Below are 17754 nucleotides of genomic sequence, written 5' to 3'. Positions count from 1 at the left end.
CTTTTAGATATTTAGTTTTGGCAGTTCTAAAATCTATCTCTTGTTCATCGGCGTTCTTGGGTTTAGTCTTGGTTTTGGAAGGTTTGTCTACTTTGTATGTCTCATCCAATTTTGATTTAACCCAGTTCCATGCTTTCTTATCACCCTATGACACTTTCTTAGCATCTTATCTCAAAAAAATCTCCTTTATTACTATTCAAACTTCTTCTTTTTCTCTATTGATTTTATCAATATTTATTTTTGGATGATAAGTATCACAGAAGTCTCAAACTAGAAAATCTCTTGATTTTTTTGATCTTTTTGAATTTGAAGATTTACATTTCTGACCTAATGCCATCAATTTATGTCTCCTCTCTTCTCTTTTATTCTCATTTTCTTTTTGGGCAGCTATTTTTGCTAATTTTCTAGCTCTCTATTCCTTGAAAAGTCTTTTCTTTGATTCCCACCTTCTTTGCTTCTTATTTATTTCATCTTCTACTTTGAATGTCCTTTTCAATCTATCGACTTCTTTTGGAGAAGTGGCCGCCTCTAATTTTTTGCATCGTGCTTCTCTTATTTGAAGTCTCTCCTCTTTTTGTTTTCTTCAGGCCTCCTTAATTTCTTGTTTAGCCACGACTTTTCTTTTCATTTCCTCTTCTTTCTTTCGAAGACTTTCTATAATGAAAGCATTAACATCAAAAAAAATTTGGTATTTGGAGTTCTCAAAATTTCCACATTTCTTCAATTTGTCTTCTTATGATATTTAGAGGAAAAATGTCACCAAGTTTCTTTACATTTTTAATTTTTTTTTAAAGATTTGGGAACAACTAGAATTGGAATTTGTAATATCGACTTTTCTTGTAATAGTTTTTTTTAGTTGCTGCGTAAAATTTATCGACAGTCATCTTTTTCTTTTTCTTTTTGGATTTGGAAGAATCACAATTCTTTTTTTTCTTTTTGGAAGAAAAAAACTTTTTCCAAGAAGAATCATTTTTCTTCTTCTTCCTCTTCTTCTTCTTGGAAAAATCAAGATTTTGAAAATTAGTAATAGATTGATAATCTAGTTCCAGTATATATTGAATTGTGGGTCCATGATTATTCTCTTTCATATGATCCAGATAACTATATGCTAAAAGATCATTTTTGTGATGTTTGATCCGATTCTTGAGTCATGCCATAAAAGTGGCAAAGCGCTTCTCTCCCAAAAATGATGCAAATTCAGTCCATTCCAACCGGTTACCAATAACATGTTTATGTTTTTTATTTTTTTGTGGATCTATTCTATAGCTAGCACACCATTTTAACCATTGCTTCCAATGGTTAATCATTAACTCTCTAGGATGCCTGCAATCTAATATTCCTTGTGAGTCCAAAAATTCTTTCACATTTTTTTAATAAAAGGAGACAATGCTCTTGATTCTATTAGATCTTTGACATAGAATCCTTTCATATTTCTTATTTCTTTCCATATTTGATGAAAAATGTATGCTTGAGAAATTTATTTTCCTTGGCATTTGGATTCAAAATTTTTGCTAATTGGATGATTGCTATTGAATATTTTTTTAATTGTTTCGAAACTTCTACTCAATTGCATGCAAAATTCCAAATTTGACTCGATCATGTTGAATATACTTATTTTGAGATCAATAAGTAGCAATTTCACCCTAAAATGAATAACGATTACTTTAGAATGTACTAGTTGTACCCAAGACAATGTTGAAAAAAAATCAACGGGTATTTCTAGATATACGACTCGAAAAAATTGCTACAATACTCCTAATCAATTGAAATTAAAGAAATTTTGTCCTTCTTGTTACAAGCATACCATTCATGGAGAAATAAAAAAATAGATTGAATCTAACATTTTTGCAAGCTATTTATCAAAGTGGTATAAAAATAAAGAATATTTATGAAGTAACTTCTATGCCACATAATGGGTGTAGACCTCCCAAAAGGAGACGTGTGTAAAAATTGAATAAATTGAAAGAGAAAGAAATGATTAAATCATTTATTAAAATAATATTATGAATCAAAATGAAATATCAGTCTCAATAAAGATACTAGAATTGAAGTGTGTCAAATCCAAAACAAAGAGTAAGCATTTTAATTATGGTCATTTCACTTTAACTTTGCTTCGCACAGGTCAAGGTAATACAATAGGCAGTGTAGTGCCTACCCTAGTTCGCATTTCTATTATCATTAATGAACTGTTTAGGCCAGTTTTATGTTGATGATTAATAACATTATTTTGAGATTATCAGATATTCTTTTAGATTCTGTTGATTATATGTTGAGATTACTTGATACTCTATATTTCATGTTTGCATGATGATTATTCAATATTTTCAGTTGATGATGATTAGTTAGATGGTTATTATCATATGTGTTTTCTTATGAATACTTACCCTATACTGCATGTGTATGGTGTTCATGCTTGTTTTCTTTATGTATGTTGTTTTTGATGTGGTTAAGGAAGGGAGTCACAGTCACTTGCTAGTCGAGATCTACACGATGCACCACTTCTTGCCATTACCTACTTAGCTTAGAATATTGTGTCTGTACATACATCAATTTTATGTAGGTTGTAGGTACCGAGTATCGACTTCTCTGAATTGCCAAGATGAGCATACCCTATCACATTATCTCAATGGTAAGAGAGGGGAGATAAATTCTTAAGTCCAAATCCTAAACCTTTAAGCCATTTGTCCTAATTGAAAATTAGGACAAGTATCTTAGTTGAGTACCCTTTGAATTTGTTGGATGACGTTATTTTGTGATTATAACCCTTTTGTTGTATTTGGTATGTGTTTTTCTATGATGGGTTTTTGTATTTTACTTTATGAGTCTTTGTTGTACTTTCTATTAATTAAGTCTAATTAAAAGATTGAATTAATGATTTAATTTAATGAAAAATTATTATGACATTTTAATATTTAATTATATTTAATTAATTCAAAAATTAATTAAATTAAAAATTTAAATTTGAAGATAAAAGTTATAAGTATAAATTTAGAACGTGATAATATTTACTTAATTTAATAATAATATATTTAGAGTTCATTTTTAAATAAATGCTAAATATTATTGTTATTTAAGTTAATACATATTTTATCAATTAAGTTTCTAAATTAAATTTTAAGTGGAAAAAGATATTAAATTATAAAAAGATTCTAGATCACATGATGAGTGCATGAGTTGAAAATAAAAGAAATTAATTAAAAGATAAAACAAGTGAATTTAATAAGAGTTGCATATGTGTGCTTGTGAGTAAATTTAATAAATTAATTAAAGGAGACGTCAAGTGAAAATTAAATAAAGTAATTGAATAATTCTTTTAACGTGCATGAAAAAGATTAATGCAAGATAAATAAAGATTAATAAAAGTTAATATTGAGTTCGAGTCTTGTGAGCAAGGAGTCCTCTCAGGGTGAATGCACAATTAGTGCCCCGATTTGAGGAGAACACTCTTTATCACAACTTGAGTGTTCATTTTTGAGGGAGAATGATTTTGGAGAAGGAATTTGGACATGAAATTTGGAAGTAAGTTTTGGAAGCGAATTTTTGAGAAAATTGCTAGAGAGAAGTTCTTGGATAGAAGCAAATTCTCTCACAAATCTTTTGGGCCTTGCGATCTTAGCATCAGAACCAGGTAGGTTCTTGAGTTTTGTTCACCTAGTTAAAATTTAGTTATTTAGATAATCTTGTCTTCTTCGTGCTTGTAGAGATTGTCTTCTCAAATTTTGTTGCATGAATCTTGCCACCTTTCATTTTGAATGTTTTGCTATTCGATTTCATCTGTAAATCCATATTGGAAAACTGTTTAGAAAACCTTGTTCAACAATTGAAAGAAACTAGTATCAAATCAAGATTTGGGTTTGAATTAAAATGAAATTGAGAAATTTAATTGGGGTAGGGTTTTGATATCGGAAAAAGAAAATTCTAGGTAGGAAAAATTCGATTGGTTAATAATATTTTCTCTATTAGGTTATATTTGAAAATATTTATTAAAAAAAATTTTTAAAAAAAAATTATTTATTTATTTAAAAATTACTATTGATGAAATTTAAAATAAAAAAACAATATATGCATTTTTTTTTACCCACTTGGGGCGGGTTTGTCTTTAACATAATTTATATTAAAAAAAATATATAATATATGCAAAGGGGGTTTGTTTATAAAGAAAGGAAATTTCATATAAAAAATTTTTTTTAAAAAATTATTATATATAAAAAATTAATTTATAAATTACCCAAACCCCACTTACCTACAATTCGCAGGCAGCTATTGTACACAGTCGTACAACTGTGACAATAGCCATGAGGTGGCAGTTACGCCAGCAATTTAAATCGTATGGCATTTGTTTTTTTTAATATGTTATGTATACATTTTGTTAAAAGGGTTTTTTAATTATAATAAAGTTTTATTTATAGTTTGTTTATTATTAATAAATTTTAAAAGAATTATATATTATTAGTTTATCATTATTTAATAGAATATTAACATAGTTAATTTTAAGTTAGTAATAATTTTGTTAAATATTAATAATAATGAATAATTAATAATAATTTTTAGTTGATAATAATAAATTTATTTAATTAAATAAAAATTGTAGAATTATGAATAAGACTAGTTATATAACTATTAAATAATTTAATTAAATATAATTTTAATTAAGATTAATTACTTAATGAAGTTATATAATTATTTTATTATTAATGAATTTGATTTTAAAATCAAAAAAGATTATTTTAAATTAATGATTACCCTTGGAATATTTTAGGGAAATTGACTTAAATATAATGGGGTGATTGCTACTTTTGACTTGAATAGATGAGGGGATTAACTCGTAGGGTAAAATTGAGAATCTCTCTTACTTAAAATATACGTTGAAACAAGACTGAAACCTTACTTAAACTGAAACTTTATCAGACTAAACTTTAGACTATTATGTTTTCTATGTACTGTTTATGTTTTAGGGTGTTGGGGTTGTCCTAGTGTTGACCAGTCTTAGGTCGTTACTAGAGGCTCAGGGGTTATGTGTTTGTGATCTCATGTTGATGATTTGGTCTCAATCTTTTTAAACCCAACCATGGTAATGTGACTTAGTATGCTCTATGATATGATTATATCTATTGGTTGTTATTGCTTTCCAATTTCCTTGTGTAAAGCTGAGGTGTATGTATATGAGATACTTGACTTAACCATTTTTCAGTCATCAATCAATTATATTTGATTTTCTTTCCAGTCACTTTGAGAGGACTGAGGTGTTTTAAGTGATTTGTTCTTGATGATGTCATGTTGTGATGTGTTTGACTTGACCATTTTGGAGTCTTCAATCAATATTGTGATTTATTTTAGGATATTTTTCGGTTACTCATTGAGAACCATTGGATATTGTGATTTATCATTGATGCCTTCTATTGCTGATAGAGATCTATTGTGATTATTATGATTATCAATTGATGCTTTTCAGCTGCTTATGGAGAACTAATGTGATTATTGTGGATTATCTTTTGATGCTTTCCAGTAGCTTGTATAGGACTGAGGTGAATTTACTATGATTATTGATTCAAGTGACTTTATGAGCCTAGGGTAGGTTATCTATGTGAAGTGTTGGGAAGTGTCTTGCAATGGGGGATGGGAGACCCTAAGTGGCTCTGGTGATGACTCATTGTAAGTTTTTTTTAAAAAAATAAGTGATAACATTTACACTAAATGGGGATTAAAATGAACCTAATAAGATAATTGTATATTCTCCCCCATGCCTTGAGTGTTAGTAAAAACTAGGATGGGGTAGGGAGAATTCTTGGTTACAACCTTGCATTCCATAGTGTGCCTCGTCAGTATGAGAGGATACTACTAGCCATAGGGATCACTAGGGACTCAAGATTCCCATGAGATTGCTCAGGGATTGCTCGAGTAACTTCTACGCAACTTTTTTGATAACACTTTCCCGCTTACATAGTAGGTTTCCTACATGTCTTTGTGTGCCTTTGGGTCTAGATGTTGGTCTATGTGTTGGAACCCTTGAGTTAGTATACTTTTAGAATTTCCTAGACTTGTGTTTTTTGTGTTATGTGATTTGATATCCTATTTGGAACTTGAGACTATCTCCTCAGCGCAGTGGGAGTGGGCCATTTAGGTTCAACATGGTCGGATGGTAGTGCTTTTTTACTCTTACCATTGAGATCTATCCGTAGTCATTGTGGTTGGAGCTTCTTGGGATGCTTGTTTATCATGATTAGGTGATGTTATTTACTGATGCATTTCCTTATATTGATGATTAGTATGTTAGATTTCTTTATGCTTATGTTGTAGTATGTTTAATAGTGACGTCCCTATTACTATAGTACTGACGATCTTAATGGTGGCTTGGGATGTTACACGTGGGGGATGGCTAGGGCCCACGATGGTCTTATGATACTATTGATGGTTGCGAGGAACCACACACTTAGGTGTATTTTTTGATGGATAGTTGTATTTCATGTTGGATGTTTATATCTTTTATGATGAATGGATGTATCATGTATGTTATTAGTTTCATTTATTTTATTTGTACTGGTATCATGGATCCGAGGAGGATGATGTATCTTTATTTCTTCATATGTATATTCTTTTAGCCTTTCATACCCTGTGACATGTATAGTGGATGATTGAGCATTCTGAATTTCTTTTGCCAAGAGGTATTCAGAAAAAATGTATATTATGGACTTTGGACTTTCTAATTATTCTTTTATGTGGATGTGGTAGTTGACTAGAATTAGTATTAATTTATATTTAAATGTGACTCAACGTCTAGGGATCCTTAAGGAATGTAACTTGTTATGCATTCTTATAGATGATTACATGTTATTGCTTCTGCTACTAGGTGTTTGTATATGTATGATTATCTTTCCTATAAAAAAAAAATGTTTGGCAAACTTAGTAAAACTTTAGGTTAATTCTTTTGGATCCCTTGGTGGGGCATTATAGGTAGTGCAATAAGAAGAGTTTTACTCAGAGAAGTAGAAGGAATATGCATCACATGTGCTAAATTTAACAATATATCAAATGAATATTCCATGATAATAGGTATTGAGAAATCAATACATGAAATTTTGATGAATCTAAAAGAAATTGTACTCCAAAGTGATGCATATGAAATTTGAGAAGGATCTATCCATGTTATTGAACCAAAAAAAGTAATTGTTGAAGATATCATACTACCACCTTCTGTGAGAATAATTGATACTACACAACATATAGCTAACATAAACAAACCAATTACATTAGATATATCATTACAAATTGAAAAAGGCCACGGATATATTATTAAAAATCCAAATAATTCCAATTATAAGGATGAATTTTTTCCTATAGATGTTGTCGTTGTCCCTATTCAAAATGTAAATTATAGTATTCACTCCTATTGGAGTAAAAATAAGACACAAGAAATTCTATTTCTTGAAATATGGACGAATGGAGGATTAGCTCCTAAAGAAGCACTTGATGAAACTTCTCATAATTTAATTGACTTTTTACTTCCCTTTCTAAATGCAAAGGAAGAGAACAATGATGGAACAAATAGTCTAAGAGACAATGTTACTCCTTCCTTATATATTTCACATACATCGACTGATACGAAGAGAATATATTTCAATCAAATGTATATTGACCAATTAAAATTCTCTACTAGGATATATAATTGTCTCAAAAAGACAAACATAAATACAGTATCAAACCTTTTAAATTATAGTGGACAAGATTTACTAAAGAATATGAACTTTTGACCTATGATTGTCATGAATTAAATTATGATCACATTGCTTTAGGACATTTACCAATATTCATTGTTGAAGATTTAACAATTCAAACAATTCCAAGCTAAGCATATTAACTTAATATGTCTGAAGAAACTATGGAAAATTTTTATGATTAAATCATTTCTATAATTATTCAGATTGAGATCCTATTAAAGAGTATCTAATAAACAAAATATTTCTAATTTTTTACAAATCAAGAATAAATAATTCTATTGACATCCCATTAATAATGTCAGATGTATGATTGATCAAAATTGGTTATTGAGCTATAGATTAATTATTTAGTGCCCATATCAAATGAAATTACAAATCCAATATAGCATATAGGTAAATGGGCTCACTTTTTATTTAGTGAATGGGAGGAAATAATATTCAAAGTTATTGTAAACATAATGAATCAACCTGAATCTATATCTAAGATTCTTTTATTGGCTCCTCTAATGCTAAGTCTTCTATTAGGAGGTATAGGAGTAGTATTACTTACTAATATAATTTATTCCACTGATGCAAGAGCATCCAGAGGTATAAGGGCAATCCTGTGTCACCCAAAAAAATGTACTTAGACTTAGTTTCTATTTCATGTCTTTACATTTTTGGATACCCATTTGGGTCAAATAAAGGTTCCAACTCTCATAGTTCCACTATCAGTGTGTTTGAAAATCCCAAAAAAATAGGAGCATGCAATTTGTCCATCATTTTGGTGACCTAGAAGGTTTGAATTGGCCAGATGAATGTAATTGTGATTTAGAGAATTCCACAAAAAGAATCAGGTCAAAAGGCCCCACGGTTTGAAAGTTATTGCAGTTTTTTGAGTTTTGGAGACCTCCTAAGAATGCTTCAATGTTAGGTTTGGGGCATTAAATGACCTCAAAAAGGGTCAAAAAATGGGGGACAAGCAAAGCTTGTCCATAGGGCTATAGAGCACTTTGAGAGCTTTCCGAAAATATAAACGGTTCGTCAATCGGAGCTATGGTTAAAAAGTTATGCCTACCGGAAGTTCGATTACCATTTTTGGATTCTTCTAGATTTGCACCGACTTCTAACGTAGCTTCTAGAACCTTCTATTTTGTCAGTGGATGCCTACTAGCACTTTCTAGAATGTAGTCCTAGTCCTTAACCCTCCGAGGTCTATTTAAGGAGATTTCTGGCATTGTAAAAGGTAGTTCGGAGTGGAGTTTGAGAGGAGGTGCTGAAAGGAGAAGTTATCTCCAGATTTATGCTATTGTAAGCCCTTAGGGCATGTTCTGAAGTTTATTTTCTCTGTACTGTTTGTACTAGCTTATTTTCTCAGTTAATATAATTTCCCTTTTCTATTGTGTCCATTCTGTTCTTGGGTTGTGTCCCCATCATCCACTCTTTCATTGGGGTTAGTTCTAATTTGTATATCTTTTTTCTATATTATACTAAACACAGATTTTGTAGCTGTTGCACAAATCCTGATCTACATAGGAGCTGTTAATATTTTGATTCTATTTTTAGTGATGTTGATAAATAATCCAAAATATCCCAATTATGCCGCTACCTGGACTATCGGAGATAACATTACTTCAATAGTTTGTATGATTCTTTTTTCTTCACTAATTACTATTATCTTGAACACATCATGGTTTGAAATATCTCTAACTCAAAAATTAGATCAAATGTTAGAACGAGATTTAAAAAACAATATTCAACGTATTGGGGCTCATTTATCCACTAATTTTTTACTTCCATTCAAACTTATTTCTCTAATTCTTCTAATTGCTCTTATAGGAGCCATTACTATAGCTCGTCGAGAAGAAACAATTTGAAAATGAAAGCTCTCATGCAACATAAATATGCTATTTTATCTTCATAGATCGTGTCATGTATATTAGAAACTATCACTTTTGTTTGTATCTTAAGAGATAAAGGTATGAGGAATTCCTCTATTATGCTCAAACATGCACTTCTTTTAAGTGCTTATTTATTCTCTATTGGTATTTATGGGATAGTAACAACTTGAAACATGGTTAAAGCACTTATGTGCCTTGAGTTAATACTCAATGCAGTTAATTTAAACCTAGTAACATTCTCATTTTTTTTGATAGTAGGAAAGTAAAGGGGGATATCTTTTCGATCTTTGTTAATGGTACAAATTGTACCATAATGACACAAATTCTATCATAATGATATGCTCAATAGATTCTATACTTATATAATAAGTATGCACAAACAAAATCAATCATCATTTTTTCATTTTATACCAATTTTTCGTTTACTTACTTGTTTGATCATTGGGGTCGTGAGCAACCAAGCATGAAACATAAACATTTTCTCAATTTTTTTTAATTGATTGCTATCAATTTAATAAACTCTTTCAAATATTCCCAAATTTTCTTTATTCAATTTACATATTTGCGATCATAAGAAAATTTATTATGCTATTGTGCATTGGAAAATAATTTTGTTCATGGAATAATTTTTGTATGGGGAATGAAAGAAATTATCTATGCCTAGATCTTAGAGAAATGACAATTTTATCGACAAGACTTTCACAATTGTAGCGGATATATTATTGTAGATAACCCCAATGGCTTCAGGGGAAAAAAAGGCATTTATCTATTACAAAGATGGCGTGATTTGATTTTTTTTCTTTCTACTTTTTTTTAATATTTTATTTATTGAAAGTTAAAACTGACGTTTAGTGAAGGCGAGTTTTATAAATAGAACAAATCTTTCTGTCATGTATCCCTAATTTATGCAACCTTAGATGCTTTGATCTTCTGAGATTCTAGTACTAAGCAAAAGGTTATATCTATTACATAGATGTTAATGTTCAAATCTATATGATAGGTGTGCATAAGGGAAAAAGCACTACGCGTTAAAATTGACAACACAAATGCTTTTTTATAATAAATAAAATGAGAATATATAATACATTTTATTTTATTTTATTAAGGGCTAGTTAGAATGGTTGAGGCAACAAACATCCATCTCGTTTGTATTTTGGATACTGCTAGAACTATCAAAGACTATTGGAATGAATAATTCTCATAAAATACAATGTGTTAAGGACAAATAAATTGTTAGAGGTTATGTTTGTAGTGCTAAGCTAAAATACTTTATTATTGATTCTAAATAATAATAAAATCTTTGCAAGAAGGATAGCTAGAGAGTCATTAGAAATACACTAGTTCTTGCTAATTCATAATCATAAGGAAAATCTTTTTTCTTGTCAATTGAATTGATTACTTTCCTTATTCTATAAAAAAAGGAGCTGTATGAGGTGAAAGTCTCATGTACAATTTTGAAGCAGAGATCATTTTAATTGAATGAATGACCGTAACAAATGTCAGATCAATCTGAAGGGGAATATGTGGAAGGTTTACAAAATTATTATGAAGCCATGCGACCAAAAATTGACCTCTATGACTGAAGTTATATATTGTATAATATAAGTCTTATCTACACAAGTAATGGGGAACATACTAAGGCTTTAGACTATTATTTCCAAGCATTAGAATGAAACCCATCTTTACCACAAGCTCTTAATAACATGGCCTTGATCTGTCATTACGTGTGGCTATCTGTACTATAGAATGAATTCATTTAGTACAAAAAAAGAGAGGCTTTCTACATATGCGCCGTCTAAAACAATAGTTTTTTATCAACTATAGTCAAAAGAATACCCCTCATAGGAGCCCAAATATGAATGGGTAAATATAGCCTAGATAGTCCATGGATAAAATAAAATCAATTCAATTGATGGAGAAAGCACCATAAAGATTAATTATTGAAAGTTCGGGCTAATATGATCAAATCTGCTCATGGGCAAAAATAAGGAATCTATTTATGTAGTAGAGTTGATTTACTAGGTTATTGAGTAGCGGTGTAGCATTAGATCCTAAAGACGTGAAGTAATACTTTCATGGTAGGAAGTATTACTTCAAAAATTTCTATATAGAACAGACCTCCTATTTAACTATTTCAACCTTTTCTGAACACCCTATTCGATAGAATCAAAGGGTATACACTGTTTTATATTGAAATATTTATGGACAATTTTTCATCCATCATCCCTTTCAAAAAATTGAGTTTCAAAGATTCCTTATTGGCACGGATTTCATATTGAAACCGAATTACTTATATATAGTAAATGCATGATAATTCGAAGTTGTTTCTATTTCATTTTTTCTTATCTTTCTTTTTAAATCTCAATTCCAATCTATTTTCCACTAGTATAATGACCAAAATAAAATGTCTTGTAAAAACATAGTAAGAATGTTTGGTACATCATAATCAAAGTATGCTTTTAAAGATAAAAGGAAAATACTTCCATCTAGAATTCAGACATACATATCCTTTTTTTTTTGAAAGAAAAAAAATCATTTGACAGAATATACAATTAACAACCAAATATGAGAGTATTTGAATAATTTCATGAAGGTTCATTTTCAAAATCTACCTCAATTTTCAATATAAGAATAACTTATATTATTAATCACTCAATGGGTTAGGTTCACTTCTCATTTTTATTTAGTTTTATAAGTAATACGTACTAATTGAAATTAGTAATTCTTCAATGAAAAATATGAAAGTGAAGTATATTATGCCTAATCTTATACTATTCCTCGTCTTATTAGTAGCAAGATATAAGAAAAAAAGTTCTATCTAAAAAAACCAAAATTTTATATGTTAGTTGTCCTCAATTATATTAACATGTTCTATTCCGTTATAACAAAAAAAGGTATATTACGGCTTTTTTGTCTTAATCAAATAAATGTTTAAAATAACAACTGGGCTTTATTGCAAGCAAAAGCCCTTTATCAAGCTTGAACTGATGGCTTACGCCTTACCATGGAATTACTCTACCCCTAAGTTAAAAGAGCTTTTGACCATTTCATTACCAATGGAGAAGTCTATTACAAATTCGATAGATTCCAAATAATTGGTATTATGTCTCCATGGCTGAATGGTAAAAGCACCCAACTCATAATTAGGAAGTTGCAGGTTCAATTCCTGTTGGATGCACAGTAAATAGTTATTGTGCTTTGTTCACTCGCAATAACTATAACTTTTAAGAAAATTAGATGGAAAAAGAAGTACCAAATTGGTACTGCTTTCTTTTTAGGATTGAAATACACTAACAATCCATCTTGAATAATTAGCTATTTATAGAATTAGCTTCAACAATAGTTAGATCTAGAGGGAAGTTGTGAGCATTACATTTGTGCATAACTTCCATACCAAGGATAGCACAATTAATGATATCGGCCTAAGCGTTAATTACATGACCTTCACTGTCAACAATAGATTGATTGAAATTGAATCCATTTAAGTTGAAAGCCATAGTGTTGATACCCAAAGTAGTAAACCAGATACCTACTACTGACCAAGTAGCTAAAAAGAAATGTAGAGAACGAGAGTTGTTGAAACTAGCATAGTTTATTAATCCTTTGATATATGAATGTTTTCTATCTATTCATAAGTTCTCATATGTTTAGATACCATATTTTCTAGGTTAATGTGGGTTGGGTTTTGTGCTTCATAATGTAGTTCCAATAAACTAGCAAATTGACTCTGTGTTATCAATAGAATTACCTCTTGTGTATTTTTATTAATGTTTTCCTTTTATTTTCATCATAGTTTTTGACACAAACCATTAAATCTTTTGGACAAGGGAATACTAGAGGAAATCCTAGGAGGATTGTTCTTGTAGTCCATGTTGCAAATTTATTTACTATAGACCCTATTATTTTGTTTTCTTTAATATATTTTGACTTCTTTTTGTGGATCATTCCATTTATTTTGAATTGCATGTTTGATTGCCTTCGCACTCCTTCCATAGATAAAATAATCACAAATATCATAGAAATCATCAATAAAACCTAGTATTTTAACCAATTTGTGCAAGTCAAAAAATGGTTTCCACATCCCCCATATTTTATTTTGGGTTGCACTTCCACTTCCTATGCCACTGTCACTCCTCTTGTGTGTTTTCTCCATCATTAAAACTTTATAGAACTATACAGAGTCACAAATTATAATTTATAGGCACGATCAACATGTAAACCCTAAATTATAATTCTAATATTTTACTTTACAAGTTACCTAAGTGTTAGAATGTAAACATTTTAGGCTTACAATGCATGATAAATTTAAAATTAAACCCTACATTCTAGGGATGATACTACACTTAAGTTAAAATTTAAAAATTGTGGCAAGAAAAATGTGTTCAGGATCTTACCCAAAATGTTAAAACTCAAATTTACAATTGTAGCAACTTGAAAATCATAAGTTTGTAACACCTTTCTAATCAGTGATGCTCCAATGCTTTTGCAGAGACTTCAGTAGTTTGTGTAGAGATCAAATATTGAATAATGAAAACAAAACTTTAGGGTCTAGACTCAACACAAAAGAAAATTCTACAAATTGTAAAAGCAAGAGAGTTGAGACTATGTGTGATATTAACGGTTACATACAGTGTACAGTGGACAACTAGTATAATAATTTATTATGAAACATGTGATGTTACAACATAATTCAAGATTAACTTTACTGATTATTGTTAATATCTATCTTTGAAGAGTTAGAGACTTCTTTATGAAGACTTCTTTTCTAGGGAAATTTTGAAAAAGGATTAGTGTAGCCAAAATTGGTCTGAAATATATTTCCAACCATTGATCTTTGATGATCCAACAATGATTGATGCATTGATCATCGCCTCTTTAGAGGTTACATCAACACATAATATCACACTCATTTCACACTTGATATGTGTATGTCACATGTCTTCTTCCTGGGAGCATTTGAGAAAATGAGTTAGTAGTTGCCAAAATTGACCCAAAATAGATCTGGAGTCATTGATCTTTGTTAATCAAATGGTGGTCAGTATTGGAATTACAAGTAGGAAAGGATTAAACTTTTGAGGGGGGGGTGAATTAGGACTTTAAACTTGGACTCATAAAACTTTCACAATTCACACATCGCATGCATTAACATACTAAAATAACATGTAAAGTACATGCATCTAAAACATACAAGTAATCAAACAAAAATAACACAATATATGGTCACCCAGAAACTGTCCAAATGAGAAGGTAAAATTGGGGTGAGGATGACACCCACAAATCTTTACTATTGTAGTCATAAAGTGTAGCCAATTAAGGTTACAATGGTTTGACCATGAATCATGATTTTCCCTATGAAAGGCCTACCCTATTAAAAGATTACAAAGACTATTAAGTCCAACCTTGTCAAAGGATTTCAACACCCAATTAGAAGTGTGCCTTGTTAAAGGAATTTTGGTCATTCAATTGGAATGCCACCCTGTCAAAGGATTTGATAAAGCATGTTAGGACTACTTTGCCTAGAATATTTAACTAAAATTACCTGTTAGAATGCCTCAACATAGATCTTGTGATTGACGCTTGCTTGATAATAGATCAACTCTACACAATGTCCTTCTTGATCCTTCATGATTAGATATAACAATGTTGTATCCTTCTCTATCCTTTATTCTTCTCTAACTAATTCTTCAATTCACTCTTACTGCTAAGTCACCTTGAATGCTCTACAAACTCTATTTTTTGCTTGATTCTATCATTCACCCCTTGTTACCTTCTTGTAACTTGATAAAAAAAACTTAGGACCTCATCTTCCTTATAAAGACATTAGTAGCTTAGGGTTAGGTATGAATCTACGGTTGTGATTCATTCATTTTTCCATTTAAACCTTTCCATTTTTTGATTGGCTATATGTAATTGCATAGGGATTCTACATTTAGATTCATCTTTATCTCCAAAAGATCATAATTTATCCTTAGGTCACCTTGGAAACAATTTACATAGTTGTTTGTGCCTTTACAAACAAATATGTCCAATCTATGTTACTTGGCATATGAAGTTACTGATGCTCAACATATACTATAATTCTGCTTCTAACTCGACACCTAAACTACTCGACATATATTATTCACTCAGCACTTGAATTACTTAGCATGGTCTATCTACTCGGCACTTGAGTGACTTGGCACTCATTGCAACTCGACATGGTCTAATATTTACATGTTGTACTTGGCATGTATTACTAGTTTGACATGAACTAAGTAAATGACTTAAGTGGGTTGACACTCACTTGTCAAAACCAATCTGAGATCAAAAATTTCCCCCTTTGATATGAGTGTCAAAAACACTTGAATATACATAATCAATATAATCTTCTTGAGTATAACATATCCATGACTTAGCTTATATACAAAACTTCAAAATTTCAAAATTTTGCAATAACCTATGTACCTCAAAATGTATAACTCCCCCTAAGTTAACATGTCTATTTTGTATCCAAAAATTGTTCTCCATTCTGAGTAGATTTGTCTCTACTGATACTCTTTGTGCTGCTCTATTTTTATCTCTGTATTTTTTTGCTCTCCCTTTTTTGTTGTCTCCCCCTTTCTCCATATTTCTGATTTGTATCTCTGCCCCTTTCATTACTCTCCCCCTTGCTTACTTACTCCCCCTTTCCTCTTGCTTACTTACCCCCCCCCCCCCCCCTTTTGACACTTATGTCAAATGACTTTTTTTGGATAGCTAGCTCTATTACAAGATGTACTAAGCCATCTAGTGTAGAAATATTGGGGTCTTTCTTCAGTAGATTTTTTGCATAACCTAGTTCTTTATGGAGGATTTCCATGTGTTGGGTGAGGGAGGCCTGAATATTTGTCAATTTGGCTCTTATGTTAGCCTCTTCTATTGTTAACACAACTAATTGAATCTATAATTGAAGTAATGTATGGAAATGCTTCTCACTTTGAGCTGGGTTCTAAGGTAGCTATGTATTTGATATGTTTAGATTCCTCTCTAGGCTCAGAATTCTATGTCTGGTCTCTTGGGTGAAGAGTGTGGGATCACACAATTTGGTGTACAACAAGAAGATATTCTCAAGTACCTTCTTCACATCCTCAACCTTGATTACCAATACAACTTGATTTAGTGCTATGTCACTAGATGTCTTTTCATTTACTTTCCATTGAAACTTTCTTTTAGACCATTCTAAAAGTTTAGTAGTAGTATCCGAGTCTTCATTATTAACCTTTTCCACAATATTTGATAGTTGTTCTAGTAGTCGCTTGGTTTCTTTAGGAGGTGGCAAGTTGAATGTGTCTAAAAAGATGTCTTTAATTTATTGTTGAGCTTACTTTTTCCTATATTCCCTCCTAAGCACTTCTTGATGCTTCTTTTCCTCTAAGGCTTGTTGCAAAATGCCTATTTTCTCTAGTGTCATTGTTGTATAGTCAAGTTTAGGAATCACTATCTCTTCATCTAGAGTTATATCTCCATAGTGAATTACCTTTTCAACCTTAGAAGAGCTTGAGCCTGGCACTGAGATTTGTAGGGGTATAGCTTCTGTGCTTGGCTTCTAAAGAGCTTTTGTAGGTGAAGAGTTAGATGTTGGTAAATTTACCAATTCTTGGATGGCCTCTTTTTCCTTTACCTTTGGTGATTGCTCCTGCTCTTCTAGTTTATCTTGATCTATGACAATGACTTGTCTTACACCATGTGTTTGTGCTTCATATATAGATGAAGTTGTTTGTCCTACTTGTTTTGTTGTTCTCTTCTTTTCTTCTTTGGTAGTCTATGTCTGCTCTACTATGTCTACTTTAACACTTGTGTAAACCTTAATAGATGTATCTACATTTGTTTGAATCAAAGGTTGATCACTAGTAACTAAAGGGATGATAGAAGGTGGTTCTTTTGTATTCACCTTATCCCTTGTAGCTTTAGTTATTTCCTTTTGAAGTTCTTCTACACTGATCAAAATAGGATTACACATAGTTGTGCTTGTAGTGGAGATTGGTCTAGAATCTTTTTCAAATCTTTTGCAATAAATGGATTGATGTTTTGAGCTGATGCATTAGAGACATCCTTGACAATGATAGTTTTTTTAGTTATACTAATGTCATGAGGAGGACTAGCACTTGACATTTGTGTGTCTTGCACACTCTATTCCTCTT

Source organism: Cupressus sempervirens, chromosome 3 (assembly GCF_028749045.1).
Source record: "Cupressus sempervirens isolate cs-2001-9-10 chromosome 3, ASM2874904v1, whole genome shotgun sequence".
Classification (NCBI taxonomy): Eukaryota; Viridiplantae; Streptophyta; class Pinopsida; order Cupressales; family Cupressaceae; genus Cupressus; species Cupressus sempervirens.
This window is presented reverse-complemented; position numbering follows the sequence as displayed.